The 27,559-nt window shown below is 56.1% G+C and overlaps 1 protein-coding gene and 1 long non-coding RNA gene across 10 annotated transcripts in view; both read left to right on the plus strand.

Moving 5' to 3' along the window:
- The window catches only part of CAPZB (capping actin protein of muscle Z-line subunit beta), a 136,743-nt gene that overhangs the window by 65,489 nt on the left and 43,695 nt on the right, over positions 1–27,559 (plus strand). The window lies entirely within an intron of this gene.
- Positions 1,436–26,801, plus strand: LOC145540365 (uncharacterized). Its single transcript, XR_014078337.1, has 3 exons — positions 1,436–2,435; positions 2,748–2,937; positions 23,485–26,801. It is a non-coding gene; the product is annotated as an uncharacterized LOC145540365 (long non-coding RNA).

Below are 27,559 nucleotides of genomic sequence, written 5' to 3' on the forward strand. Positions count from 1 at the left end.
GATGGCAGAGATAATGTTATTTGAAAATGTTCAAAGTATTCAAAAAGCTATAGAACTGTGAGAAATCATGAAAAGAAGTAAAATACGATCAGGAGCCAGCTGAGTTACTAGATCGTTTGGCCGGTGGGTTCTGGCCCAGGGCGGCAACCTGAGCCCGCCCCGAGCAGCCGTGCTCTTGTCACTGGGTCACCAGCTTCTCGGAGGGATGATCAGTTGCCAGCTGCTGCTCATCAGTTAGATGTCTTTTAAAAATAGTAGCGTGAAAACTTGTTCACATGCTGTAGTGGTATATTTAGTTCCATTGTATGCATTCAGAACAGTTGTACTAGGGAAGAACGTTACTGCAGGAGACTCAGGTCATTCACAGATAAGACTCTTGCCGGCAGTCCTTAGGTCCATCGTGCAGCTCTTTATGTCAGTTTATAGAGACGCCACCTCTGAGAGAGAGGCAGCTGTGTGGACCTGTGAGCTTGCTACCTTTGCTGTGTGATTAACTCAGGAAGGAAGGAGGAGAAGGGTTGGTTCTCTAGGAGAGAGAAAGCCCGCTCCGGCTGCTTGTGATAGAAACGGGGAAAGGTGGCTAGAAGCGGGGCAGGTCCTGGCTGGGCAGGGAGTCATCTCAGATGGGCGCGAAAGAGCAGAAGGCTGAACTGCCACGCACGCAGACCCAGCACATGCTCGGAACCAGGGGTCCTGCACCCGGCCCCTGGTAAGGGTGGCCTTCGTGTACACGGGAGGTCTGGCCAGCGCGCCCTCTGCTCCTGTTGCTTCTTGCCCTGTGAGCTCTGATTCTCTGGGGCTTGTTTTCAGATTTTTCTGGGGGCGCCGTACATTGGGAGTTCTATGTGAAAGATCGTAATTTTTAAACACTGGCTCAGACATTGGATGGGCGTGTGAAATGTGAGTCAGAGAAACGGTCTTTGTTGGGAAATGATGAAATGTTAAGTTGAGTGGGTGGGAGGTGTTCTTGGAAGTCATCTGCAGGGCTTGGATTTGACGTGGTGTTGTCACCATTGCCCTGCGTCCTGTCCCCTGTGGGCAGTGCGTCGTACCGAGCGCTCTCGCTCACGTGGCCTCAGTTACCTTTCGGCAGTCCCGTCGGGTCGCAGCGCAAGAGGCAGGCTGGGCCGTGCCGTGCGGCTTGTTTCCGTGGAGAGCTCTAACTGGCCTGCTGTGGCCGGGGGTGGGCAGAAGCCACGGGCAGGATCAGGCCCCTCAGCTGGTCAGCGCGGAGGCCGCACTGCTGCTCCTCCGCGGAGCGTCGCGGTGTGCCCGGCTGCGTCTCGAGTCAGCTTGCCTGTTCAGTTATCCCTGTGTGTTAGAAACAGGCCAAACATAGTAAGAAATGATGAGCGGATTTTTTTTTCTCAGCAGAGTCTCCTTGGTGTTTCACAGGCTATTTTGTTCTTATGGCAACTGAAGTGTTTTCCTACAGCTGTGTCGTGTCTCGGCGACGCCCTCGTGCCTGTGGCAGAGATGTGTACGTAGCCACTTTTGTGGACACCTGGTCCGTGGGTCCCTGAGCTGCGTGGGCCAGTTCTCCGGGCTCAGCAGGGAAATTGCAGCACTGATGGTGAATGAAGAATGGCTCACACACCGTCCTCCACCTTGGCTGGAAAACACCCCGCCTCGCGGGTTAGTTTGCAGGAGGGCCCTGAGGCCCAGGTGAGGTCCCGCGCTGCATCTGCCCTGATGGGCCACGTGGAGGAAGCGGCATCCCAAAGGTCGCTGTCAGGGGGCACTGCTCTCCCCCTGCAGTGTTATCTGTAGAACGTGACTGGAGAGGGCTCGGAGGCGATGGAGGCGGGGGGTCAGCGGCTAACGTTTGCTGATCACGTGCCGCATCCCCAGGACTGAGCTGCATACTGGGTGTTTATTTCATCTAATTTTCCGAAAAGAAAAGGGGAGAAAAGTGGCAATTTTAAAATTCAAATCGCTGGGAATGCTCCCTCAGCCAAACCTTACAGACAGTAAGTAAGTCATCTGAACAAGCGACTTGAATGTGTTCCAACTGTTTGTGAACTCATAACCGTATATCGTAATACCTGGTTCATAACTAAGCTTTGAAGTAAAGTCAGTCGTGAGATCTCTCGTTGGCCTCTTTATGTCTGTGCAGACATTATACGTGGGCTTCCCTGGTGGCTCAGCAGGTAAAGAATCCGCCTACAATGCAGGAGACCCTGCACATGCAGGTTCGATTCCTTCGTCAGGAGGAAAATGGCAACCCAGTCCAGTATTCTTGCCTGGAAAATTCCGTGGACAGAGGAGCCCGGAGGACTTCTCAAAGCGTCAGACGCCCTGACGCACGTGTGCACTGATCTTCCCAATACCCCTCGCTTCTCCTTTATTGGGCGACTCACACTCTGAGGAGAAGCAGGTGCTGCCACCGCCTTTACTTTGTATCACTGACGCTCGGCTGACGCTCGGAGCCACAGGTTAGACAGTGCCTCTTCCTCGTCTGCCTGTCTTACCTGTTTACGGGGGAAATGTTAAGTAATTACTAATCTACAACATGTAAAACGTAGACTGTCGTATGAAAAATCATTTAAAGTTCACATAATTAGAAACAGCCGGAGACTTGAAGGCTGTTCCCTGCTGGCTGGCCACCTGGGGTCCGCCGCCTCCCCGGGCACTGGGGGGCCGCCTCCGTCCCCTCGCCCAGCTGTGTGCGGCCAGCCTTTTCTTTAAAAAAGAAAATTTTTTTAACTTAGGCCATTTTGTAAACCTTCATCTGTTTGTCACAGCAGCGCTTCTGCTTGGTGCTTCGGTCCTGTGGCTTCAAGGCTTGTGGGCTCCTAGCTCCCCGAGCAGGGGGCGAACCCCGCCCCCACCTCCTGCACTGGAAGGTGAAGTCCCTCCTCCTCTCTTCATTTGAAGTAGGATGAGCGTCGAAATGGAAATGGAGCCTGACTTTGCACTGAATTAGGGTCTGATGAGGTATGCCTCGTTAAAACTATTGACATGCTTCAGAAACCGGCCCGAGGCCCCTGCTGTGCACGCCATGGATTCAGAGCATCTGGGCGGGCTTTGTCGGGCCTGGACGTTACTCCTTTGAGTGTCTTCTTTCCGCTGCTCCTTTTCTTCCGTCTCCCTGGGCGTGACGGGCCTGTCTGCGCTTTGTTCTGGTTTTGTTTTTCCTCTCTGGATGAGCAGAAGTCCTTCATTCTTATTAGTCAGTCTGTGCTGGGTGTAGCGCTATCGCCCTGAAGTTCACTTGCAGTTTCAGTTCCTCCTCAAAGCGGTAATTTGAGGAGACTCGCCCTGGCATGAGCCCGTCTGAAGCCGTGGGTCCAGGCCTTTGTTCCCTGTAATCTGGGATCAGGCAGACGTTCTCAGAGCTGCTATTGGCCCGGCCCGGTGCTCATCACAGCCATTCCTCCCCGGCTCACCTGCCCCCAGTAATGACGGGGAGGTGGTGCTGTTCTCAGGAAAAGCCTCCAGCTCTAAGACTGAATGTTGGAATTTGCCAGCATTGCCCATGAAGAGAATGGCCTCGCTCAGATGTCGGAGCCAGCGAAGTGCAGGAATCCATCCGGTCCACCAGCGGCCTGATTCCCAAGGAGCATTAAAGGGACATGTGGAGGGTGCCTGGCAGCTTTAGGCCGAGGCAGCCCGACTTATCGTGCCAGGTCGGTTTGCTTTTTTCTTTCCACCATCAGAGCTTTTGCTGCCTGGGATTATGATGTGTGCTCTGATTGGTGGGAAATAACCTTCCTTTGCAGATGGCCAAGCATCATTTTATTACATATTAATCCCATTGTGCTCGAGTGAAGCCAGCCGAAAGCCATGGTTAAGCTGTTTCAGAAATACCCGCAGGTCCATGTGGGCCAAGAATCACATGACGTTGAGATGCTCCCATGGCCTCCTCAACTTTGACCTTCTGTGGCTTTACTCTGCATACTGGCAGCAAGAACCGAAACTTCTCCACTGGGGTGTATTTTGAGCCCTGAGCTGAGGAAGGAGTTTGTTTCTGCAAATTGGCACCCAGCAGGCCAGCCGTCCTTTGCCTTTTTAAGAGCAAACCAAAAATAGACCTAAATCTGTTTAACCAAGCAGAAACGTCTTTGCTTGCAAATGCTGGTCGCTTCGTTTTTTAATTCCTCCTCTCTCCTTTGCTTATCGTCACCCGAAGGTCCAGCTCTTGGGTGTCCCCAGACTTTATTTACTCCAGTGAGGGGTAAAGCATCCAGGCCATCCCACTCTGTCTGTGAGTTAGAGGTACAAGGGCCTGATGCTCTGACCAGGGAGATGAGAACTTGATCGGTTTTCATTTCCCGTATTTCTTCTTAGCGGCCAGAACTGCCTTCCAGAAATAGAAGGGCAGCCTCAGCAGTACCTACTCCTCAAACGGCTCCCAGAAATGGGCCACCTGTGAATACACAGGGTCCGCAGGGAGATCCCACTCGGCAGACTAGAAGGCTGGGGTGCCCAGGGCACACCTCGACATGGGCTCTGACAAGACCTCCAGCTTGTGTTGGCCAGGACCCTGGGGCCAAGTTCTCACACCTTTGTGATTAAAATTGAGGCTACTCTTATGATTTAACAGTCATTAATATCACTGATTATCTATCTGACCTCTGCTACACATTGTTAGTTTTCAGTCTTTAATAGTTGAACCCATGAAATCTGGAAATGGTTTTGTCAGTGATAGCTGCGTGTAGTAAGAGCATCAAACTCAGTTCTGTCCCCAGGAGATGAAGCTGGGCCGCCCTTGGGACCCTTAAGGCCAGGCGTGATCTGGTCCATCTGTGGTCAAGACTGACCAGGCCTCCCGTGTTTTCTGCCTGCCTGGATTCACCATGATTGTCACTGTTTAAAGCAGTCTCAGACCAGCATGCTTTCCTCCTTTATTTCAAAGACGGCATTGAAACACGTCTTCTTTCTGAAGCGGTCTTAGACCTAGTCGGTGAAGAGGGAGTGGGTTCAGTCAGCATTTCACGGACACTCCCTGCGAAGCTGACACTCCACAGCTCGGGAACAGGTGCCGCCTGCGTTCCTCAGCTTCTCTGTCACGGGGAAGAAAAGAGGCAGGGATCCTAGAGCTGGATCCGTAAGAGGGACGGTGTTGGACGGAGCTTCTCACCTCTTTGGACGTGACCAGCTCAGCAGCTCCGAGGACGCCTGTCCCGAGTTGCAGACCCGAGTTCCTGTAAGCGCCCGACGTCCCTGGGTGCCAGACACCGTTCTGGGTGCCGTGGGTGCGAGCTGAAAGGCCTGGCTCCACGGCGCCGACACTTAATGAGGAATTCAGGCGGGGTTTTCTGGAAGGAGGATGGCTTGGCTGGGCCAGCTTCACCCCCTGTCTCTCACGCATCCTGGCAGGCGCGATTGTCTGTCCTCAATTCTGAGTAACAGTGGTCCCAGCTCTTCAGGATGCTTCGCGCTCTCTTCTCCCTTGCTGGGGCCGCCTCTCACCGTCCCTTAGGTTCTTTTCCCAAAGTTTCCCAGACAAAGTATTCCTGAGGAGAGCAAATATTTACATACCTCTGGAGTTTTGACGGCAAAGCCAGAAGTGGCCGCCTCTAGCAAAAGAATTTTGTTTTGTCTTTTTTAAAAAAAAATAATAATAATAAAATTGCATTCCAGTTCATAACTTGCCTACATGCAAGACATTTTGACATAAAAGGAATGCTTTCTTCACCAAATCCTGGAGTCCAGTTGGTGCTCCGGGCAGTAGGACACCCTGCCGCCCCCCGAGCTCTGGGACCTTGTTTGGAGATGCTCAGCTGGGCCTTGTGGCTGGGCCTCCCCACTGCGTGTAGGTTCCCCTGCTCTCGGGAGGCCCCCTGGAGCCAGGCCTCTGTAGCCCTGCAGGCAAGGAGGAGGCAGGGAGGCAGCCTCCACTGGTGCCTGGGCAGGTTCCTTGTGGGTTTCTGTCGGAGGTGGGGGCGCTGGGCTTCCACCCTTGCATGTGTCATGGGGTCTGTAGGAAGCATTCTCTCCCAGCCGGGTGCTGTCTCTGGAGCCGGCCCTGGGGAGAGAATGGAGGAGTCGGTGCTCTTGCAGGGACCCCTCCACAGCCTGATGTTTCTGAGCTTATTCTCAGCTCTCCTACAGGCGACTTTGTGCTGAAATTCTGTTTTACAAGGGGAAAAAGCATTCTAGCCAAGGGCCTCCAGCAGGATTTTAATGAACTCCATACCTTGGAAAGTTGTGGTGAGCCTTTTCACGCGAGTGTTTTTTGCTTGTCGAATGGCCTGCAGCTGTAGTGACGAAAGCAAGGCTGGGGGATAAAGCAGACCCTGGACTCTGGGTGCTGGATTGGCCCTCTGTTCCCCACCCAGGGTGCCCCTCCAGACAGGGGTGGAGGTGGCCTTTCACGACCCCAGCCTGTTGCCGAGACGAGGACCCCGCCACCTGATGGTGATTGATGTCAGGGTGGCAGCCTTCCTAAGCAAGGATAAAATGGTGCGATTTGCTTAGAAAGAGGAAATGGGGCTTCCTGGGGGCGGTCCTCTGATCCCCCCCTAGAGATGGCTGAAAGTTGCTTGGAATTCTGATCAGTTCTGTTACATGCAGACTAACAGACCCTCATTTGATCCAATGAAGGATGGCTTGGATTGCCTCCTGATCATGCAGTCCAGACCCTTAAAACTTGAAACCAAATAAAGGAGAAACTCACAAGGTCTGTGCTTTCTTTGTGGGGGGGGGCTCATAGGAAGCAGAGGGGTCTGAGCTCAGGAGCAGACTCCAGGGATGCGTCGTGAGCATTCTGGAACAGTTGAGGAGGTTACCCGCTGTGGCCACGGGCTTGAAATTCTCCAGAGCTCAGTGACTTGAAAGTTAGCGATCTCCCATCCTCTTTGGTGTCAGCCTCCCAGTAGTATGCTTTTGTTAGATGATAAAGGGCAAGATGGAAATTTTTTTGGTTTGGTCTCAGATTGAGAATTTGACTCCCCTCTTTTCATTCATCATAAATCTTTTTCAGCGATGACAGAGGAAAATAAATTGCCACAGTGGAGATCCATCAAGTGTCAGGAGCATTGATGGAAGGCCCTCGTTGTTAATACGTCTCACCCGTTACCGCGTTTCGTCCCCACAGCCGCTCTGTGAGGCAGGTGGAAGGACCGCCTTTTACAGACGAAACCGAGATTGTCCCAGCGCCCCGTGAGCCCCGGGCCTGAGCCATGACCGAGGGAGGGCAGAGTCAGGCCCCGCTGTTGATTCCAGCATATTGTCCACTGAACTGCTGCCTTTAACGAGGAAAACAGATCATTTCTGACACGTCCTGCCAAGGCCAGGCCATCTTCTACGGTGAAATTGTGAAAGATACTCGTGATCAGGGCGGACAGGCTCCACGGAACTTGTAAGGACCTCAGGAAGAAAAGACCCTTAGAATCTGTCTTTGCCGTGAAGCCCCTGCAGGCTTGGATGAGCGAGGAAACTGCTGCCCCATTCTGCCTGGGCTGGCTGCGGGGCCGCTGCGCCAAGGTGGACGCTTAGGAGACACTCCCGTTACAACACACACACACAGATACACACACACAGCTGCACCAAGGTGGACGCTTCTCAGGAGATGCTCCACCCCAGCACACACACACAGATACACACACACACAGATACACACAGACACAGGCAGCTATGGCAAGGTGGACACTTCTCAGGAGACGCCCCACCCCAGCACACACACACAGATACACACAGCTGTGCCAAGGTGAACGCTTCTTAGGAGACGCCCCACCCCAGCATGCACACGCACACGCACGCGCGCACACACACACACACACACACACACACACACAGCATTGGCTGCTGGAGCAGCTATGCCAAGGTGAGCACTTCCGTAGCAGACGCCCCCACCCCAACGCACACAAACACACACACACAGCACTGTGTGCACTGCAGACAGAGTACTCCTTAAAAAGACATCCTGCCTAAACCCAAGTAGTGTGTGTCCCTGTTCTTCTTTCAGTTACTAAAGCAAATCTAAAATTTTTAGGGAGAGCAAATTCTTGCCCTGCAGGAACTAAAGGGACAGGTCAGTAAAGCAATTGCTTTTAAATCGAAGGTACCAAAGTCAGCATCCACACTGGCATAAATTGCTTAGAGTATAAATGACACCAGGGGACGGGGAGGGCAAGATCCCACTGGTGACAGAGGGACAGCTTGGCACCCTGGAGCGGGCTCCCCTCGAGGAGGGAAGCTCAATGTGATGGCCTTGAAATATGCAAATTTAATTTTAAAGTTTAAACAAAGTGAAGTTAAAAGGCGGAAAACAAACTCAAAGATAATTTGTAGCTTCTGGCAGAGAACGTATCCCCTTAACTCTGCAGAAAACCCCTTCCCCACCTGGTGGAAGGAGCAGCAGGGGCTTCGGCAGCTTGTCCAAGCTCACCAGGTGGTAACGGAGGAGCCAGGCTGTGAAGGCAGGCAGCCCAGGGTCCTTCACTGCTGCGCCCTGTCGCCCCCAGCGGTGGGAACATGGGGATGGGAGGTGCACAGAGGAGGCGGAGCAGAGGCCTGATCTGCAGACAGGACGCTGAGCTGGCTGTGCCAGCCCTGCCCCGCCGAGCCCTCCTGTGCTCAGGGCGCGGAGCGGCTCACACCTGCCCGACTCCGTGAGATCGCTCAGCTCCCTTTGGTGTTGCGTCTCTTGAGGAACAAAGACAACGAGTAGTTGGAGAAACATGGCATTGTCTTAATTACCTTCTAGAAGCTTCTCCTCCATATTGCCATGTTTAAAGGTTCTGAGAAGTCCTACAGTTGGAAAAAGAAGAGCCCGTTTTCCTTCAGCCTCCGTTTCTCTAGCGTAACCGTCATGCAGTCCACTGTGGGGAACACGGGTTCCTGGAAAGGTTCGTAACCTGCATGTGAGACGCGCACCTAGTCACTCGGTCGTGTCCGGCTCTTTGCAGCCCCGTGGACTGGAGCCCACCAGGCTCCTCCGTCCGTGGGACTCTCCTGGCAAGAACACTGGAGTGGGTTGCCATCCCCTTCTCCGACAGGTGAGGTGACCTGGATTCGAGATCCTTTTGGGCAGCGGCCCTACATGTGATGTTTGAAATTGTCACAAATGTGTGGTGGCTTTCCTTGTCGTTGAATTCGTCCGATAGGAGGGAGACGGCGCCGTGGCCGTGGGGCAAGCCTTTGGGCAGCCCAAAGCCTGCACACGGGCCTCGGGGGCCGCCAGCTTGCTCCGTGACCGGCAGGTGTCTCCAGCTCCCCCTCTTTGAGGCGGCAGCTGGCCGGTCTCAGGCTGAGCACCTGGGCTCTGTCACCCAGAGCTAAACATCCCCGTGGACACCCTTCAGTTGATGTCACTGCTTTCAGGGCCCCTTCTGCCGGCAAAAGAGGCACCGATTTCCCTCAGCTCTGTGAGTCTGTAGCCTGCCCTGGCCCGAAGGGTGGTTCTGTGGGGAGAGGCAAGCGACGTTCGCTGGCCAGCCCCCCGTCCGGCAGAGCCAGGCTGGCCAGACCTGAGGCCCGCCTCGGCCGCCTTCCAGCTCTGAGACCTCAGGCAGCTTCCTTCACCCCCCAGAGTTGCTTCCAGGATCCTAGATGGCAATAGGAAACCTGCATTCCTGGGGCTATTGTGAGGACCTGAGAGTCTCCATGAAGTGCTGACGTGTGCAGGAAAGACAGGTGCTTGAAAAGTGCTCACTGAGGCTTTTTCTTCCTTCACTGGCTTCCTCGGACCCGCTTGCTGACCCCTGGGTTCTGCCTGTCTGGGGGCTGCACGCTCATGTTCCAAACAACCTGCCTGGCTGTTTTCACAGGTGGAGACGGCCCGGGCCATGACCTTCAGGGGGTGGGGGTGTTACGAGCCAGCGCCCAATCGGAGGGACTTGGTTGGTCTCTCCTGGAAGGGAGGAGGTGCAGTGGCCCCCGCGGAGGCACTGAGGGTAGACTCCCCCCGCCCTCGCCTTCCCCAGCCTCCCACGTTGGGATCCCTGCACAGAAAGCTGGGAAACACCGCTGCTCACACCCCCAAAAGCCCGTGGAGGAGGCCAGGGTCAGACTGTGGCTGAGTGGTTTCGTGACTGGTAATAGTGTTTGTCGTCCTGCAGAGATAGGGGAAATCCGATAGCACGCTTGCGTCTTGGTCTGCCCTGGTCCGGGGAGGGGCTGAGGGGGTGGGGCTGGGTGGCTGCGTCTCTCCCACCCCCTTGCTCATTGCTTTGGCAGCCGTTCTTCTGTTCTTCTTCCTGCTCCAGCTCCCCAGACTCATAACTGCTCCTGGTCGGTCATTGTTCTGAGTTCTTTAGAAGCCTGGGGGCGGGAACTCTGGTTGGCAGAGAGCGATTTTAAGGTTGATCTCAGCATCCAAGGAGGATCCAGGTCATTTGACCCTGTGGCCTTCACTCCAGAGGTGCCTCACAGGAACCCACCTATAACAGTATCTGACCCCCAGGGCAGGCCGCCCAGCTGTCCCACCTATAACAGTATCTGACTCCCAGGACAGGCTGCCTGTGAGTGCTGAGTTGAGATCCCTTTGTGTTTCCTGCTTTCTCCTGCCTTCACTTCTGTTCCCTTCGCTCTTGCAGCTCATCAAGACTGCTTGTCTCTGGTCCCTGGCTTGAACCCCTGTCTGACCTTTCTCTGCCTAGTCTATGTGGCCAGTGTAACCCTAGGCACCTGCTCTCCAGCCTGAGACCCCCAGTCCCACCCCTGAGGGTCTTTGGCAGTCAGTTGGCGGTGGTCCTGTGCTCTGTGGCTGGTGTCCCCTCTGAGCCTCCCCTGAGGCTGCTGCTCGTGGGGGGGGGGGGGGCTCTTTAGCCTGCTTGTTCACACCCCCCACCCCTGCATCATCAGCCAAGGCGTGGGGTTTAGGGGGTGGGCTGGAAACAACGCCCATTTATTTTGCACTTTTCTTAGAGACACGCTGTTGAGTGGTTCCCTTCTCCCTGTGGCCCCCCCGCCCCCATTTGCCGGGTTAAAGTATCCTTTTTTTTTTTTTGCATATACTTGGAGGTCAGGGTTCTGTAAAATTCTTGGTTAGATGTTTTTAGGGCAGCTCCTAGTGTGAGCAGTGGGTGTGAGTCAGTTGAGTGCCGTGCACTCTCAACGCCCAGCCACACTCCCCTCTCGTGTCCATCACAGCTTAGCGTCGTGTCCTCGGAGTCTCGAGTTCACCATCTAGGAGACGAGCCTGATGACATGGATTTTGAGAAATGGAGATGGCAAATGGAAAGCTGAGCACAGAACCTGGCCTTGAGGGCCATGGGGTTCTGAGGTCCCCCCAGACTAGTGTGACTGTGATGGGGTCAAGTGCAAATGAATAAACCCCATGCTGGTCTTCTGGCTTTACTCGATAACCATCAGACGCCAGAGGCGGCTCAAGACGCCTTTTCCGTTGACCACAAGGTCAGTCTTTTCTAGCCCCATTTTCAGTGTAGTTCAGTCGCTCAGTTGTGTCCGACTCTTTGCGACCCCATGGACCGCAGCATACCAGGCCTCCCTGTCCATCACCAACTCTCAGAGTTTATGCAAACTCATGTCCATTGAGTCGGTGATACCACCCAGCCATCTCGTCCTCTGTCGTCCCCTTCTCCTCCTGCCTTCAATCTTTCCCAGCAACAGGGTCTTTTCAAATGAGTCAGCTCTTCGCATCAGGTGGCCGAAGTATTGGAGCTTCAGCTTCAACATCAGTCCTTCCAATGAACACCCAGGACTGATTTCCTTTAGGTTGGACTGGTTGGATCTCCCTACAGTCCTAGGGACTCTCAAGAGTCTTCTCCAACACCACAGAAAAGAAAGCTGAGCGCTGAAGAATTGATGCTTGTGAACTGTGGTGCTGGAGAAGACTCTTGAGAGTCCCGTTTTACAGATGAAGAAGCTGAAAGCTTCGCTGAGCTGGTCAGAGCCTCGCGGCTCATCAGTAAGCAGCAGGGTCAGACACCCCTCCCCGCCTGCTCTGTGCCCCACGGCTCCCCCGAGCAGCTTTCTCCTGTCAGCGCAGGTCACCAGCAGACAGCGGACTGAAGGCAGATACATGGTCGTTAGCACCAGCAGGATGCTGGTCAGTCTTCATAGAGTGTGGCTTTCACCCTCCCGCGTTGAAAGGGCGTCCAGTTCGGGCTTCCACAGTTCTAAGCCGAGACGCCGTCGGAGGCGCCGGTGTCCGTGGGAACGCACACGTGGTCCCCACGTCCAGGCACCGCTGCCCCCGTTCTTTCTGTTGGGGGCTTCCTTGCGCTCGCATGGAGGAGTCAGAGCTTCAGAAACGGTGCAGGGCTGAGCAGTGACCCCGCCCTCCTCCTTTTGTGGGTCAGTGGCCCTCATGAGACTGGACACTTTGTATTCATTAGCCGGACGGTTTGCGGTCGCCCCTTTGCCACATCTGTTGCTGGCTTCCTGGGCCCGCCGCGCTCACAATTAAGGTTCATTAGAGACCCTGTCAGTCACAGCACGCACAGAGCCTGCCCGGGAGAGGTCTCACGAAGGGGCCGTCCGGGCCGTGCCCACCCCTGCCCACGGTCCCCACCAGACTCCGGGTGTTTGGGGAACAGGAGGGGAGCTGTGAGCGGTGCTTCTGAGACTCCAGACTCTGGGGTCCTCATGGGCCTCTTCCCTTCTGTGTGATTGAATCCTTCAAGCTAAGGGCAGGCTGGATGTTACAGATGGTGGTGGTAGGAGTTAGGTCAGATGGAGGCTTTGGAGTTAGTGTCTGACGGCAGGCCACGTGAGAGGAGGGGTTCGAAGCCAAATACAGAAGAGATTTAATTATCGTCGGACTCCGTGTCCGCTCTTTCTGGAACGTAGCTGCTAAGTCGCTTCAGTCGTGTCCAACTCTGTGTGACCCCACAGACAGTAGCCCACCAGGCTCCTCCGTCCCTGGGATTCTCCAGGCAAGAACACTGGAGTGGGCTGCCGTTTCCTTCTCCATCTGGAACGTAGAGGCACCCTTAATTACTGGTGACTGGAAGCTAAAGTAACACTCTGGGTTCGGAACAGAACCCTTCAGGAGATTGGCCCTGGGCTGGAAACACTCATCCTTCACACGAGTGGGTTTTCCTGTCTTTCTGAGTGTGTGTGGACGACGGCTGGGAGCAGGGCTGTGGCCCAGGCCCCCAGCGGTGCCCAGCCACACCATTCGTGCTCAATAGATACCAGTTAATGAGTGTGTGCACGCGTGCACAAAATCGCTTCAGTCGTGTCCGACTCTTTCTGACCCCAGAGACTGTAGCCCTCCAGGCTCCTCTGTCCATGGGATTCTCCAGGCGAGAATACTGGAGTGGGTTGCCATGCCCTCCTCCAGGGGATCTTCCCGACCCAGTGAGCCAACCCGTGATTCTTACATCTCCTGCATCAGCACGTGGGTTCTTTCCCGATAGCACCCCTGGGGAAGCCCTAACAAGCCAGTGATCTCACCCACCCCCAACCTCTGCGAGGGGCGAGGGCATATGAGGCTCTTTCAACGCTGCGTTGTGCGAAGCCAAGACCTGCAGGGAGACCGAGGTGCCTCATGAATCTGACATAACTTGGGAGACGGCAGCCCCTTGTCCTCAGGGCTGGTGGCCCCAGATGGGGGCAGTCCATGGAAGGCGGAAGTCACTGAGGGTCTCGAAGACTCCTGGGGCCTGACTCAGTGCCCTCCGGGTGTGCCCTGCACATCCGGGTGACCTCAGGGAGGCAACTTGAGTTCTCTGTGCCTCGGCTTCCCCGTGTGTACCAGGAGGAGAAGGACGTTGGCCACAGTCTCAGGGCAGGGGCGAGCACCGAGCCGTGTGGGTCAGTGTCAGCCCGAGCTGCTGTGACCACAGGGCAGACGCCAGCCAGCTCTCCTCACGGCCTCGAGGACAGCAGGCGGCGAGTGGAGAGGCAGGCAGTCCAGCCCCAGGGCCCCTCGAGCTCTCGGCCGTTCCCGGGACTGTCCAGCGTCCTTCTAAGGAGGGGGAGGCCTGCGTCATCAGGTTCTGGGAGACGGCGCCTTCTCCCGGCAGGAGGAGGGGGAGGCTTGCTCAGGACAGTGGAGTAAGCATGCGTGTGGCCCCTGGGCGCCCAGGGCGGGGCAGGCCCCAGCGGCGCTGGGCACAGCTCAGAACCACCGGAGGCCGGTGGAAACACGGTCCACGAGCCCAGAGCGGGCACTCTGAGAGAGTGCCGCCGCCACCAGCCGGCTGGCCGGCCAAAGGCGTGTCCGTCCCCGTGTGGAGCAGTCCAGTGAACCTCTCCTGTGCTGCCCCTCCGAGATCAGCAGTGACTCTGCCAGCCTCAGCCCCTCTGTGGCCGTGGTCCCCCACCCGCAGCCAGAGGAGCCATTGCACATGCGGTACTGACCATGTGCGGCCCTTCCCGACTCCTGCCTGTCAGCAGGGTTGAGCCCAGATGGCAGTCTCGGTCTGAGAACGCGTGACCACCCCTCCTGCTGCCCCGAGGCCCCCTGCTCAGGGGTCTCCCACAGGCCCCACACCCTGCCTTGCTGGGTCTCTGTCCGCGCTGTCCCCTTTACTGGGAGCACACCTTCACACCCAGCCTGGTGTTCCTGCTGCCCTCCGCTTGGACCTCACTCTGTGCCTCTCCCAGCCATGGATCTCGCCTGTGCTCAGCCCTCTGATGAGGGGGAGCATGTCTGTTCTGTCCACCTTCATGTCACCAGGGTGGGCGCATGACGGGCACTCGGCGAAGGCTTGTGTAAGCCCCTCCTGAGGGCTGGAGCTGAAGCTGAAGCCCTGGGGTCAGCAATGGCGTGGTGAGCTCTGTGTCTTTAAAGAGCTCGTGCTCATGGGGGGCACAGATGGCCAGGAGGCTCTGCCGCAAGGGAGAGAGCGAGGCAGAGTTCTGTGCAAGCGCCACCCGGGGGCACCAAGCCCTCTGTTGGTGAGCGGGTTTCAGGGAAAGCTCTTCAGAGTAGGTGACGCCTAGGACACCGCCCAGGAGAGCGGCAGGGAGGGACCCCGATGGTCAGGGCAGGGGCCGCGCGTTTCTGCCCCGGGTCCAGCCCCTGAGCGTGGGCCCCAGCTCAGGCCTTGTGGCTCCCCACCAGCACGCAGGTGATGGCTGCACACTCCAGCTTTGCCAAGGGCCAGCTGCTGGTCGCTGCTCAGACTTTCTCAGTGGATGAGGGAAGGGCCAGCGATCAGCTGACACTGTGTGATTTTTTAAGATTGGAGCCGGGAAATGGGCTCTTTTCTAAGGTAACTCCACGTGCCCATCTGCCTCTGTCCACATCATGCCTTTCTGGGAAGCATGGCCTTGCTGGCCCTCAGACCGTGTACTTTCAGGAGCTGCCAGCGCCCCCTGCCTCTGTCCTGTCTGACCCACAGCAAGGACCCTGGGACGTCCTGAATCCCCTCAGTCTGGTGCCCTGTCGAGGGCCTCCTTCACAGCTCTGATCAGTAACAGCTGCTGCTCCCGAGGGCCCCCAGAGTCAACTTTTGACTTTCCATCTTTTCCTGAACTCTTGGATTCTGGTGGAGGAGAGGGGTGCAGAGTCCACCTTTGTGACCCTTGTTAAGATTTGGTAACTCTTCTCATACCTGCTGGGTGCCCTCACGCAGGGTGTCCTCCACAGTAGAGTTGAATTCCCGGTGGCCCAGCACCACCTGCGTTGAGTGTCCTCGCGTCCCAGAAGGAGAGGGCCAGCGTGGGCGTCGGCTCTTTGGGGAAAGCCGTCACTTCAGTCCGGCCCCTCGGGAGTCCAGGGTTCCCTCTGAATGGAGCAGGGGACCCCAGTTTCCCATGTGACTGCAGATCATCTGCCCACATGCAGATATTTAAGTCCATTGGGAATAACTGTGAGAGTGCTGTGTGACACAAGCAGAGGAAAAACACAATTCCCTAGGTCTGGGGTGGGTTTTGGTGAGGGGTTAGTTTTCCCTTGACTTCTATTTTTGCCTCAAATCTTCCTGACAGAAAAGCTTTCCTGCATGCTGTCTGTGGGAGGCACCCTTAGGAAGGAGAAGGTCCAGCCTGTCTTGTCTAAGACCTGGTAGTCCTCTTCAATTCCTTTAAGGACCCCTGGGACCCCTGAAAGGCGGCCAGGGACCGGACTACGTGCCTCCTTCTCGGCGACAGTGTCCAGCAGATTCGAACTTGTCGACTACCCCACCGCTTTACACATTCTTCCCATTCCGGAGACCTGGGGAGATTTGCCCGATGCTCCGCAGGCTTTGCAAATCTTTCCCTAATTAGAGAGCCTCCCAGCTGCGTGCATAGCTATTCTGCCTCAAATCTCTGCCCTTTGGTGTTTGTGTTTAAAATTCCATCTTTCCAAAATGTTTGCCCCACTCAGCAAGTCTCCTTGAAAGCCCCCACTTTTGTTTAGGGGAAGGTTTGTTTTTTCTTTTTGGCTTTTGTTCTGCCTCCGTATGGGAAATTTAAGTCTCCTTGGAATTATGTGCGCAGATTCTCTCGGGTGGTTTTGTTGCCGTCGTTCAGCCCGGGGTCTCTGTCGCCACGGCGCTGGCAGACGGCAGCCGATGCTGCTGGTGGCCACGCTCCTGTAACTGGTGGGCGAGGGGCTGCAGTATCGTGCTGGTCTCACTCTGGGTAAGATCAACACGAGAGCCGCGTCCTCGGGCGCTTCTGTTCAGGGCGAGCCGTAAGGCGGGGTCGGGGACGGACTTCGGAAGGGTCGGGCCTCGGCAGGGATCGAGGTGTCTCCCCCCCCCCCCCCCCCGTTCTCATCAGCTGGCCCCGGAGGCCTGAGTCATCACAAACGCCCGAAGACCCCTTCCGTGGCCTTGCCCTGGTAGAACTTTCTAGTAGGAGGTCTGTCTGGCTCTAAGAGCATCTCAGGAACTGTGTGGCAGGCATCCCGTTGCTGGGGGCCCTGACAGAGCAGGGCTTTGTGAGGTGCTCAGAGCACTTTGTGAAGAGGATGAGGAGTCTGGGTCAGACCCCCCCTCTGGTTGACGGGAGACGTGGTACAGGTGGGTTGGAGGGAGGTGCCGGGACCAGCAGAGGCAGAGAGCGGTTCCTTTCTGCCGGCTGTCAGGAGGCCCGGTGCCGGCCGCGGACACTGGCCCTGGAGCAGGAGAGCCTGGATCGCCCCTTAGGGCACGTCTGGTTGGGGAGGCAGATTCACACCCTTGGGGAGAGCAGGGCGTGCCTGGCCTGGCGTCTCCGCCTTTGAAGCTGGCCAGGGACTGGGTCCTGCAGGACCTCAGATCAGAGGGGGCTGTCCTTCACGACCTGCATGCCGGCCTGTCGGGCAGGGGGAGCGGCAGGAAGGCCAGGCATCCGGTTAAGGAGTAACTGGGGTGGGGGCTCTGGGGAAACCACTCCTGGGAGAGGGAAGGGGGGTGATTTGGGTTTTACAAATAGAGAACTTTCCTGAGAGCTTTTAAGTTTGAGCTGGAGTTCAGAGAAGTGCATCCTGCAGTCACAGGCTTTTTCTTTCTTCCCCTGTCGTGGGTCATTCCCACATGGGCACCTCGGAGACAGGCCCGGAGCTTAGTTTTGGTAGTGTGGGGTCTCACCCAGGACCTTCCTCAGTAGACATTTGTTTTGAGGAAGAATGTCAAACTTTCTTTTTTTTTTTTAATAATGTCACAACTTTTTTTCTTATAAAGTGAAAGTGAAGTTGCTCAGTCGTGTCCAGCTCTTTGCAACCCCATGGACTGTAGCCTACCGCGTTCCTCAGATCCTTCTCCAGATCTTCCCGACCCAGGGATTGAACCCGGGTCTCCCACATTGTAGGCAGGCGCTTTACCATCTGAGCCACCATGTCCTGAATGGTCACAGAGATAGTAAGTTAGCAAACTTAAGTCTTGTCCTGTGAGGTTTTGTAGGATCTTATCACTGAAGTGAAGCTCACTTGTCATCTAGTCGAGTGTTTTTTTTCAGACATTTTAAAAGCTAGTGGAGCCCTCCTTTCAAACTCAATCTTTTGCCAAACTGGAACGAAACAGACGGAGGTGGGCCCAGACTTCCTCTCTTCCTCTTAAGCACCCGGAGCCCCCACGTCTCCACCAGCACCCCACACCCCACCGAGTGCCTCTTCTCTGCCTTGGAGAACCACGGCTCCCACCTTGTTCAGCTTGGGTCCGTTTTCGAGACGAGGAGACTGAGGACCAGGGCAGCTGCGGCTCATCTGGTGATGCAGCCCCGCCTCTCTGAGACCTGCCCCTGGCCTCCAGGCCGGTGGTGCTGTGTTGATCTGTTGTGAGGCAGGAAAGCGCTGGGTTCTAAGCAGCTGGGAAGATGCTCGTGTGAAGAGAAGGGTGACCCTGCTGCGGATGCCTCGTGCCTGGGGGTCACTTTTTACTAACCTGAACTTGGGTCATGTAGCGTCCCCTTACCTGCTGGAAACCCCAAGTGGTGATTTTGTATATTCACTGAACTATAGTTCCGTGGGTATTCCTGTCCTATCTGCCTGGAATATTCTCTCAATTGACTCTTTAAAAAAAAAAGAGATATAATTGCGATTATGTAGATATAACCCATGTTCTGTAACCCCCCCCCTTTCAAGTGTGCAGGGGTTTTTCTGCATCTTCACAGAGTCGTGTGACCCTCTGTGCTCGACACGCCACGCCGCACTTCTCCGACCAGGTGGGCAGTCCCGCCAGCTCCTCCGTGACCTACTCCCCGTCCACGGGCTAAAGTTTTTACATCAGCCCCTCGAGACCTCTTCCCCAGCCTTGCCCACCCCAGAGACGCTCTGGGCGGTGCCCCTCGTGTCCACAGCACTCACTACTCCCCTCCTAGGGCACAGAGCACCTCACCTGTGCCCCACTGTCTCCCCTCTGAGAGTTTGAGCCTGGGGACACTGTAACTTCACCTCTCATACGCTCAGGTGGATTGTATCTGGCGGATTTGAGTTTTAACTTCCTAAGGAGCCAAAGTGGAAAAACACAGGCACTCTTGATCCGGGCAGACACGGCCAACACAGGGCACACGTGTGTTGCTCCCGAGTGGAGCTGTTTCCCCAGAGGAAGAGTTACAGCGTTACTTGGTGCACGGTCATTTTCTCTGAGTGACTCAGTGAAATGAAAACAAAACCTTGCTGAGACATCCATCCAGTGGAAGGAATCCAGTGTGAAACGTTGTGGCCAGCCAGCCCGGATGATTTTTGTGCTAAGGGAGGAAAAAAAAAATAGCCACCAGCTTTTCCATGTCTGTCTCCTATAACATGGCACACCAGTGCTGGCCCTCACTGCCTCTCAGAAACACATGTGGCATCAGCAGCGTTGCTGGGATCCTGATGGGGTGCTGCACTGTCCAGGTTGTTTAGAAGTTGGTGGTCACAAGAGTCTGGAAGGAGTGTGTGGTGGGCAGAGCCACGACTGTGGCGTGTGACTCAGTGGTTGCGTGGTTCTGAGCGTCATGAGCTCCTTGGCCTCCCTGCAGGGCTCTGAGGAGCCCTGGGGTGGGAATGGATGGGTTTCCTCGAGTCTTGACTCTGCTGCCTCCAAACTGCGACCTCAGCCTCTCTGTGCTCCTCTGTAAGCAGTGAGAATTTGGCATAAACTGGTTCGTACAGGGTTGCCACGATGATAAAATGAGGATATGTATTCCGTGCTTAGAAGAGTGTCTCGTGCATGGCAGGCAGTTGAAAAGTTTGCTGTCATTAGGATCTTCGCTTTAATACTGATAATATTAAAATAGTAAACTAAAACAGAGGGATCTTCTGTCCTGACCATGAAATCACACTGTCTTTGCAAAAAGGCCATCTTATAAATGAGGTGTTTTCATGTATTTTTACCTAGTCTTTTTCCCAGAAAGGTTGGAGGTGATTTGTAAGAACACAGCCAGCGCCATAATGCTTTTTCACCCTCAGCCTGAGGGAGCAGGTCCGCGGGCCGCCTGGGAAGAGGTTTCCACTCTGTCTCGGGTGCCTTCCTCACTTGGGGGGGCTGTGGGTGCAGCTCCTGGGGGCACCTGTGTGGAGCGGAGGCGGGGGGCAGGGCGGTTGGCAACCCCCGGGAAGGGGGTGCAGAAGCTTGAGTCTGCGCCCGACTCGGGAGGTCACGGTGACGCGGCGCCTCCCCAGGCCATGGCCGTCCGTCTCCGTCTCCGTCTCGCCCACCCAGCCAGTCCCTGGTCCAGCTCGGGACGTTTGGGGGAGCTTCCCACTGGGACAGACGCGGGCTTCGGAAGATCAGAACTTGGGGGCTTCCCTGGTGGTCCAGCGGCTAAGACTCCGAGCTCCCCGTGCACAGCGCCGGGGTTTGATCCCAGGTCAGGAAACTGGATGCCACATGCCGCCACTGAAGATCCCACGTGTCAGAACAACAACGGAAAAGGTCCTACACGCCGCAGCAAAGCCAGCGCGGCCAAAAAGAAACAGAAGAGGGATCAGAGGCCCCCCGCCCCCCGAGTGGCCCTGGTTTTCCACAGTTCAGAACGGTCCCACTGACTGGACATTTAGGAAGCCCTGCCAGCATCCCACTCGGCCTGGGGCCATGCAGACCTCCCTGCCCTGAGGAAAGAGCCCCCCACCCCGAATCTGAGGCCCCGGGCCGGGTCTTGTCGGGGCATGGCCCGCAGACCATGGGTGTCGGGGTCGCCGTTGCTGAGGACGCCTTGGGCGTGTGTGGAAGGGGACCTTGGAGGAGAACCGGGGCTCTCCAGGTGGCACTAGGGGGACAGGTGATCCTGGCGGAGAGAGAGCCTGGGGAGCAGCGGGGGGCAGCTGAGGGGCTCGTAGGCGGGGCTGCGGCAGAAGGCTGGGCCCGGGCCGAGGCGGTGGCCGCTCCGTGCAGCCCTCAGGATGCAGTCCGGGTGACGTCGGACACAGTGAATCTCTGCCTCTGACTTCTTGAAGGTGCTTGTGTATGGCGCCCAATCCCTGGGGGGCCAGCTCTTCATTAGAGGAGCAGGCAGCTTAGGAAAACCCTGGCTCTTCCGTGCGCACAGGTGATGAGGTCACTGCTGACCAGGGAACGGCGAATTTAATTAGGCGCCGAGCAGCTGGCCCGTCCCCTTCGGGAAGCGTAGGGTTACACGTGGACAACAGGAACCTTGTGTGTGCCCCTGGCTGACCCACGTGTCCCGATTTTAATTTCTCCTTGCAGTCTGTCTTCTCTTTGTTCTGACCCTCCTTTAGAAAAGCCCTCCTGGCCTCTCGCTCCAGGCTGTGAGCTTCCAGGAGGCCAAGCCTTGGGGAATGAGTGGCTGAAACCCAGCCCAGGAAGTCTGCCTTTGTTTATTATTTATCTCGGGAGTGGTTTGGGGCACCTGCCTAAGAGAAGCGCGAGCTTATTGTTTCCTGAGAAAGCTCTCTGTTGTTAATGGCATGTGAAAAATTGATCTCTGAGCAGAGTAAAACGTGTTGATCGGAACCGATTCCCGAACGGTTGGCAGCTGCACGTGTGTTAGACCCTCAGTGCCAGAACCCGGCGGGCAGTGTGTTCCGGGGCCCAGATCCAAGGGGCACAGCTCACACACGTTATAATGTTGCTGAAATCGGGAAGTTGCTTCTTAACACTTGTCATGTGCAATTTACATTTTCCTTCAAAGTGGTGGTAGTGTTTAATCAATAAGTCATGTCTGACTGTTTTGTGACTCAGTGGAATGTAGACCACCAGACTCCTGTCCATGGGATTTCCTAGGCAGTTACTGGAGTAGGTTGCCATTTCCTCCTCCAGAGGATCTTCCCAACCCAGAGATTGAACCTGCGTCTCCTGCATTGCAGGCACATTCTTTACCACTGAGCCTCTTGGGAAGCCCTCCTTAAAAGTGCATTCTCAGAGTGTACAGGCTTCAGATGAAGAATACAGTCTGAACTGCACTTGAAGAGCATTGCCCTCAGACTCCTTCAATAGCTTCCCTGGGGGCAGTCGGGACCTGAACCACGAGGAGGGCCAGCAGCCTTGGGGTCGGGCTGTGCTGGGTGGTGCGGGGGTCCAGCCCACAGTGCAGGCAGGAGTGGACGGGGTCAGGCAGGGGCCGTGCAGACCCCAGGTCCTGCCCAGCTCTCTTCCCTGCGGAGCCCCACTGGAGGGGTGGTGGGAGCGGCAGCCCCTCACCGTGTCCGCCCGTCAGGGCCTGGGTTCTGGCGTCCCTGGGCTGGAGTCTGGGACTCACGGTCCCGTCCCCCACCCGCCGCTGCTGGCTGGCTGTGTGAGCGGCCCCCTGCACTCGGGTCTCCCTCCACGGCGGGGTGTGGAGTCCTGGGGGGACCAGCCTCGCCCCAGAGGAGGCGCTCAAGGACGTTCCCATCCCATGGTGACAGGGTTGAGGCCTCCTGGGGTGAGCAGGGCCCCGGGTGTGCCCCCTGCACCCTCAGCAGACCCTCCCTGCGGACTTACAGGAAGGGTGTGGGCCCCCCGTGGGGGGCAGAGGCCAGTTCACTTGGAAACTCGGCTTCCAGGGCCCAGAGTGCTCTGGCGACAGAGCTGCCAGCAGGCAGTCGTGGAGAGGACTTGTGTCCTCCACCCTGAGCAGCGGCGGGGGGTGGGGTGTCTCTTACCTCCCAGGGGCTCTGGAGGCCGCCTGGGCCCACTTTCACAGGTGGGTCCACCCGTGCACCTTCTCTAATCTGGGCGGGGGGGCTCTTTATAAAACCATGTGAGGGCTGGCGTCACACTGAAAGGAGCCCCGTGCCAGCTCCCTCTCCCGTCACAGCGCCTCCCCGCCTCTTCACGCCTGGTCCTCTCTGTCCGCCTCCCATCACGGCCCTCGGGGTGGCTCCTCCTGCCTTGCCTGTTTCCAGCGGCTGGAGTGCGCTTTGCAAGAGCAGGGCCGCACCCATCCATCTCGTCCGCCTCTGAATCCACGGCATCTCACACGCGCCTGCCACTCAGGACCATAGAGGCAGGCACTGCAGCCCCCAGTTCCGAGGTTTAGGAAGGGTGCACTCCGCCAGGGAGTGGCAGACCAAGGATTTGAACCTGGCTTTGATTTGGGGGTTGGTGTTTTTCAGAATTCCACCCCACAGGTTAGATTTCTGACCCAGGCGTGTGTGTCACTGAAAACACTCTCATTTTCTTTTTTTATTTTTATTAGGGAAAATCGGGGGAACTTCGGGGCCCTGGAAAAAAACAAAAGGAACAGGTTATAAGCAGAGACCTCTGCCAGCCACGGGCAGGGAGCTCTGGCATCTTGACCCGCTGCGGTCTGCCGGGGAGCGGGCCCGCCCGCGCTCGGCCCAGCCGTGATTTCGGCCACGTTCCCCATCTGAGCGTGCGACCCAGCGAACAGGGTCTGTTTTCGATTCTTATCTCTCTGGTGGCGGGCTCTCAGCCAGCGGGCAGATCAAAAGACAGAATGTGTTCATTTGGCCCTATTTAAAAAAAAAAACAAAAAGCTGAGGTATGGGGCGCCATGAATTAGGTTATCCATGGAGTTGAACTGGCCTGGCTTTTGTGCTTTTTTTTTTTTTTCTTTTTGGGTTCATCTCGAGTTTCTCTTTCTGGTTGAGCAGTTTTTTTCAACATTAATAACTGATGGAGAAGGGGAAGAGACAAAGTAGAACCACATGGCGGCCTGAACACAAGCCTCGCTCGTGGCCGGAAGCTTCTGATTTGTATCTCTTTGTGTGATCAGCTGTTGGGCTTGATAGTGGGAAGGTGTGCCGTCTGGGGCAACAGCAAGAGAGGATGTAGTTCCCGTTGTTTTTTTTTTTAACCCAGCTGCATCTCACATGTCTTTTCTTAGACACTGGCTGGGAGCTGTGTGACTTGGGGCAAGTGGCTTCTCTAAGGCCCTTCTTTGGAAGAGGGACCGTGACCGTGTCTGTATGCAGGGCTGTTCGGAGGATTCGAGGAGGCGACGCAGGCAGAGTTGGCAGAGTTGACAGCGCCCGGCGGGCCCCATCCGGGGTCTGCAGTCCTTCCTCCTCCTCTCCATTGTTCCCATGCTCACGCTGTCCCTGAGGCCGTGGCTCGTGGCCTGCTGGCCTCTCTCCTGCCTTCCACCTTCCGGGCTTATTCCTGCCCCCGCTGCCCATGTCGCCCTGTCTTGGCTGTGGGCCCGTGGGCACCCGTGAGCCGGATTGGGGAGGGTACCAGTGGTGGAGGGCGAGGTGGTTCCTGCTCCCACCGGCGTGGCCACAGAGGAGTCGGTGGCGGTGGAGACACGGATGGAGGCCTAACCTTGACCGCCAGGAGGAGGGCGGGAAGGCTGTCTTGGCCCAGACAGTGTTGTTTATTATTCCACGTCACTTGGAATTAGGCTTCAATCCCCTCAGCAGCTTCGATTGGTCTGACACCTTTGTGTTAATCTGGACATTGCTCGCAAAGGCCATTAAGCGGATCAGATGGGCAGCCTGGACCGAAACCATCCGCCCTCCGGTGGTCGACACTGACCTCGCGTTCTCGCCAGAGGCCCGCCTTGGGCCCCCAGGCCACAGAGGGCACTCACACCGAAGTGATCTCCCGGCTTTGTTTGGACCTGTCCTTCCGTTTAAATTGCTTGCAAGCTCGTGATCCATGAGACTTAATGTGATTTCTTCCACCTTGTAAGCTTTTGACATGAGGAGGAGGCGGGGTGGGGTTGGGATGAGTGCAGGGAGAGAGTCATTAACTGATTGACTAGGTTACAGAGATAAACCGCTTTATTCTGCATCTGTCCTGTGACCTCAGATCACAGGGTTGACACCCACTTCCACGAACACGCCAGTGTGTGTCGCTGGCTCAGGTCTGAAGGACCAGCCTCTGGGAGGACCGACTCGGGGCTTGGTGATGAAGGCTAAGTCCAGAGGAAGGAGTAACCTGGCAGCGAAGGCCAGTGTTAGGACAGCCATCCCCAAAGTGCTTGGAGTTGTTGGCATCCATGTCACTGCAGGAATTCCAAAGAATCTGGCATCTTGATAAAGAAGTTGGGAGTTTGGGCTGATCCCTGCAGGTTGGTAGGATCAATATCGTAGGATCAGTATAATTAGACATACTTATGATGAAGTTGAAGTGAAGTTGCTTAGTCATATCCGACACTTTGCAACCCCATGGATGTAGCCTACCAGGCTCCTCCGTCCGTGGGATTTTCCAGGCAAGAGTACTGGAGTGAGTTGCCATTCCCTTCTCCAGGAGATCTTTCCCATCCAGGGATCAAACCCGGGTCTCCCGCGTTGCAGGCAGACGCTTGACCATCTGAGCCACCAGGGAACCCAGACATTCTTTTACTAAGATATTATTCATTATGTATCTGAAATAAAAATGTAACTGACCAGTGCATTACCTTATCCAGCAGCCCTGAGCAGGGAGGGTTTTTAAGTGGAAGAACGCATGCTCAGACTTACATGTCTCGAAACAGTGAGTAGGACAGGGTGGGTGGTTTGCGAGGGTGCAGGCGCAAGTGGAGGGGTGGGGAGAGGGGGGATTAGGACGCATCAGCCGTGCCGGGTTGTGACTGCTGCGCCCTGGGCCAGCCACGCTTGTGCAGATGTGGAGACTCACCGTGAAGTCCACACTCCCCCTTCCCCCTGACAACAGTAAGGTTATTCTTATCTTTGATCAGAGAAACAGGACTGGTGGAGGGAAGTCGGATACAAGGATGTGGACCAAGGTGAGAGTTTATCCAGGAGGCAGAAATTTTTTGTACCAGTGGGAGTGGAGAGTCATGGGGCAGGTCACACCCAGGTGCTTCTCACCTTGGGCGAGTCAGCCGTCACTCACGAGTGCCCTGAGTGTGTCTGTGCTCCGCCATGGCTTTGTGAGTTACGGTTCAGACGTGTGTTTTCCTGAGGCGGGGTAGTTTCTTGCCATAGATTCTGAGAAGTCCAGGCACAGACCTTCCAGGGAGCCAGATCCAGGCACTCAGGTATGATCTCCATGGCTCTGCCATGCCCAGAACGCGGGGAGGTCGTCTTTGGATGCCTGCTGCACCCCTGGCCCGGTTGCCCTGGCAGAGAGAAGGCGAGCGGTCCACCGCCCCTCGCAGCCCAGGGAGCACTCTTCCCCGCACACACCAGCGGCTGAGGCCTCTGGTTGCCCATGGCGGGTGCTGGTGGCCTGGAGATCAGCCCTGCCCGAGACCGGAGGAGCCTTGTGACAGAGGAGTAGGAAAGGAGGTGGGGCAGGCAGCAGGAACAGCTGTTGCTGTCGGCTGGTCCCACGATCAGCCCCCTGTCCTGTTACTTTAATCCATCGAGCAAAGTGAGGTGGGGAGGGCGCTCCTATGCCTCTCTGCCGACCTAGAAAGTACTGAGATCTGCTTGGGCAGGCAGGGAGGACTGGATCCCACTTGCTAGAAAACTGGCTGCCTCATTTTTTTTGCTTTAACCAAGCCAGAAACATTTAAAGAAGAGGAGGAGGAGGTTATTGGATTGTGAACCTTTAAAACAAAACCCGTCGTCTCATAAAATTTCAGACATTTTAACACCCCTGCCCTTCCCCCCAAAAAGGCATCCTCAGATAAAGGATGAATACGTTTACCCACACGAACAACTTAACGTCGCTTTGATGAGTCCTTCTTTACCTGAATTGTCTGCACTGAAGCCGGGAAGCTCCTACCGCAGTGCAGCCGTCTGTGTCCAATGCAGCTCCCCTGCTGTTTGCCAGGCAAACCGCCTCGGGCCCAGCCCCGGCCTGCGGCCTGCGTGGCGAGTTAGCAGCAGGCAGGACTGTGAACCCAGGTCTCTCGGTTCTGTCTGCAGTGTGGCTGTGCTCCTTGGGGTCATGTGGCAACACACACACCCCCCCCAGGACACACACACACACCCAGGACACACAAACACACACACACACACACACACCCCAGGACACACACACACACACACACACCCCAGGACACACACACACACACCCCCAGGACTCACACACACACACACCCCAGGACTCACACACACACACACACACACACACACACACACACACGCTGTAAAAGCCCTCCCTTCCTCCCCACCCCTGCTGTGTTTCAAGGGCTTGCTGTGTGTCATTCGCTGTCCTGGGGTCTGAGGACAGGATCAAAGTCCTTGCTCTGGAGACACTTACATTCTGGGGAGAGAGTAAAAAATCAGTTTAAAAAAAAAACAAAAATGATTTCAGTGTTAGTATAAGTGCTTGGAAGAAATTGCTGAACTATCTTTGTTCCACGGATTAGCCTCTTGGATAGGAGTGAAGTCAAGCCTATTTTATACCAAATCCCATTATCTTGGGAGCTTCCTGTGTTGGAGACGGAGCTGCCCACGGCAGGGCCGGGGGCGGGGGGCAGTGTGGCTCTGGGCAGAGCTGGCTCTCAGCGGTGCCGTTTCCCTCTAGCACCTGGGGCGGTACAGCACGTTCAGGTGGGACCTAGGCTGGAGCTACTACTGCCCAGGCTGGAGCTGCCGGCTGAGCACAGCAGGCACCCGGTGGTGTTGGGGACCGTGGGGGGCAGTCAGTGCAGCACGCTTGCCCTCCACTGGGCGCTGTGCTGAGTCCCGAGTGAGGGCGTCACCCCCAGCTGGGTTGGTTCTTCTTTCCCCCAGTCTGGAGGTGGTGCAGAAGTCCAGTCAGTTGCCCCAGGCCAAGAGGCCAGTGAGGAGTGGAATCAGGAAGTGTGACTTCAGAGCCTGTTTGCTTGGTCTTTACTATAATACAGGGTAAATCAGGCCAGTAGCATCAGGGCCCAACAGGTAAGCCAAGGTTCCAGCCCCATGGAACAGTGACACCAGGGAGAGGCTGGCATATGCTCGGCAGGCACATAGGTGCCGGGGGCCATTTCACGCAGCCAGCGACAGGAGAGCAAGGCCACTTCAAATCCCAGCTGTCCTGGCCGGAAGCTACTGAAATCTTCCTTGCCTTGATTTGGACTT

Source organism: Giraffa tippelskirchi, chromosome 3 (assembly GCF_054371585.1).
Source record: "Giraffa tippelskirchi isolate mGirTip1 chromosome 3, T2T-mGirTip1v1.2.pri, whole genome shotgun sequence".
Classification (NCBI taxonomy): domain Eukaryota; kingdom Metazoa; phylum Chordata; class Mammalia; order Artiodactyla; family Giraffidae; genus Giraffa; species Giraffa tippelskirchi.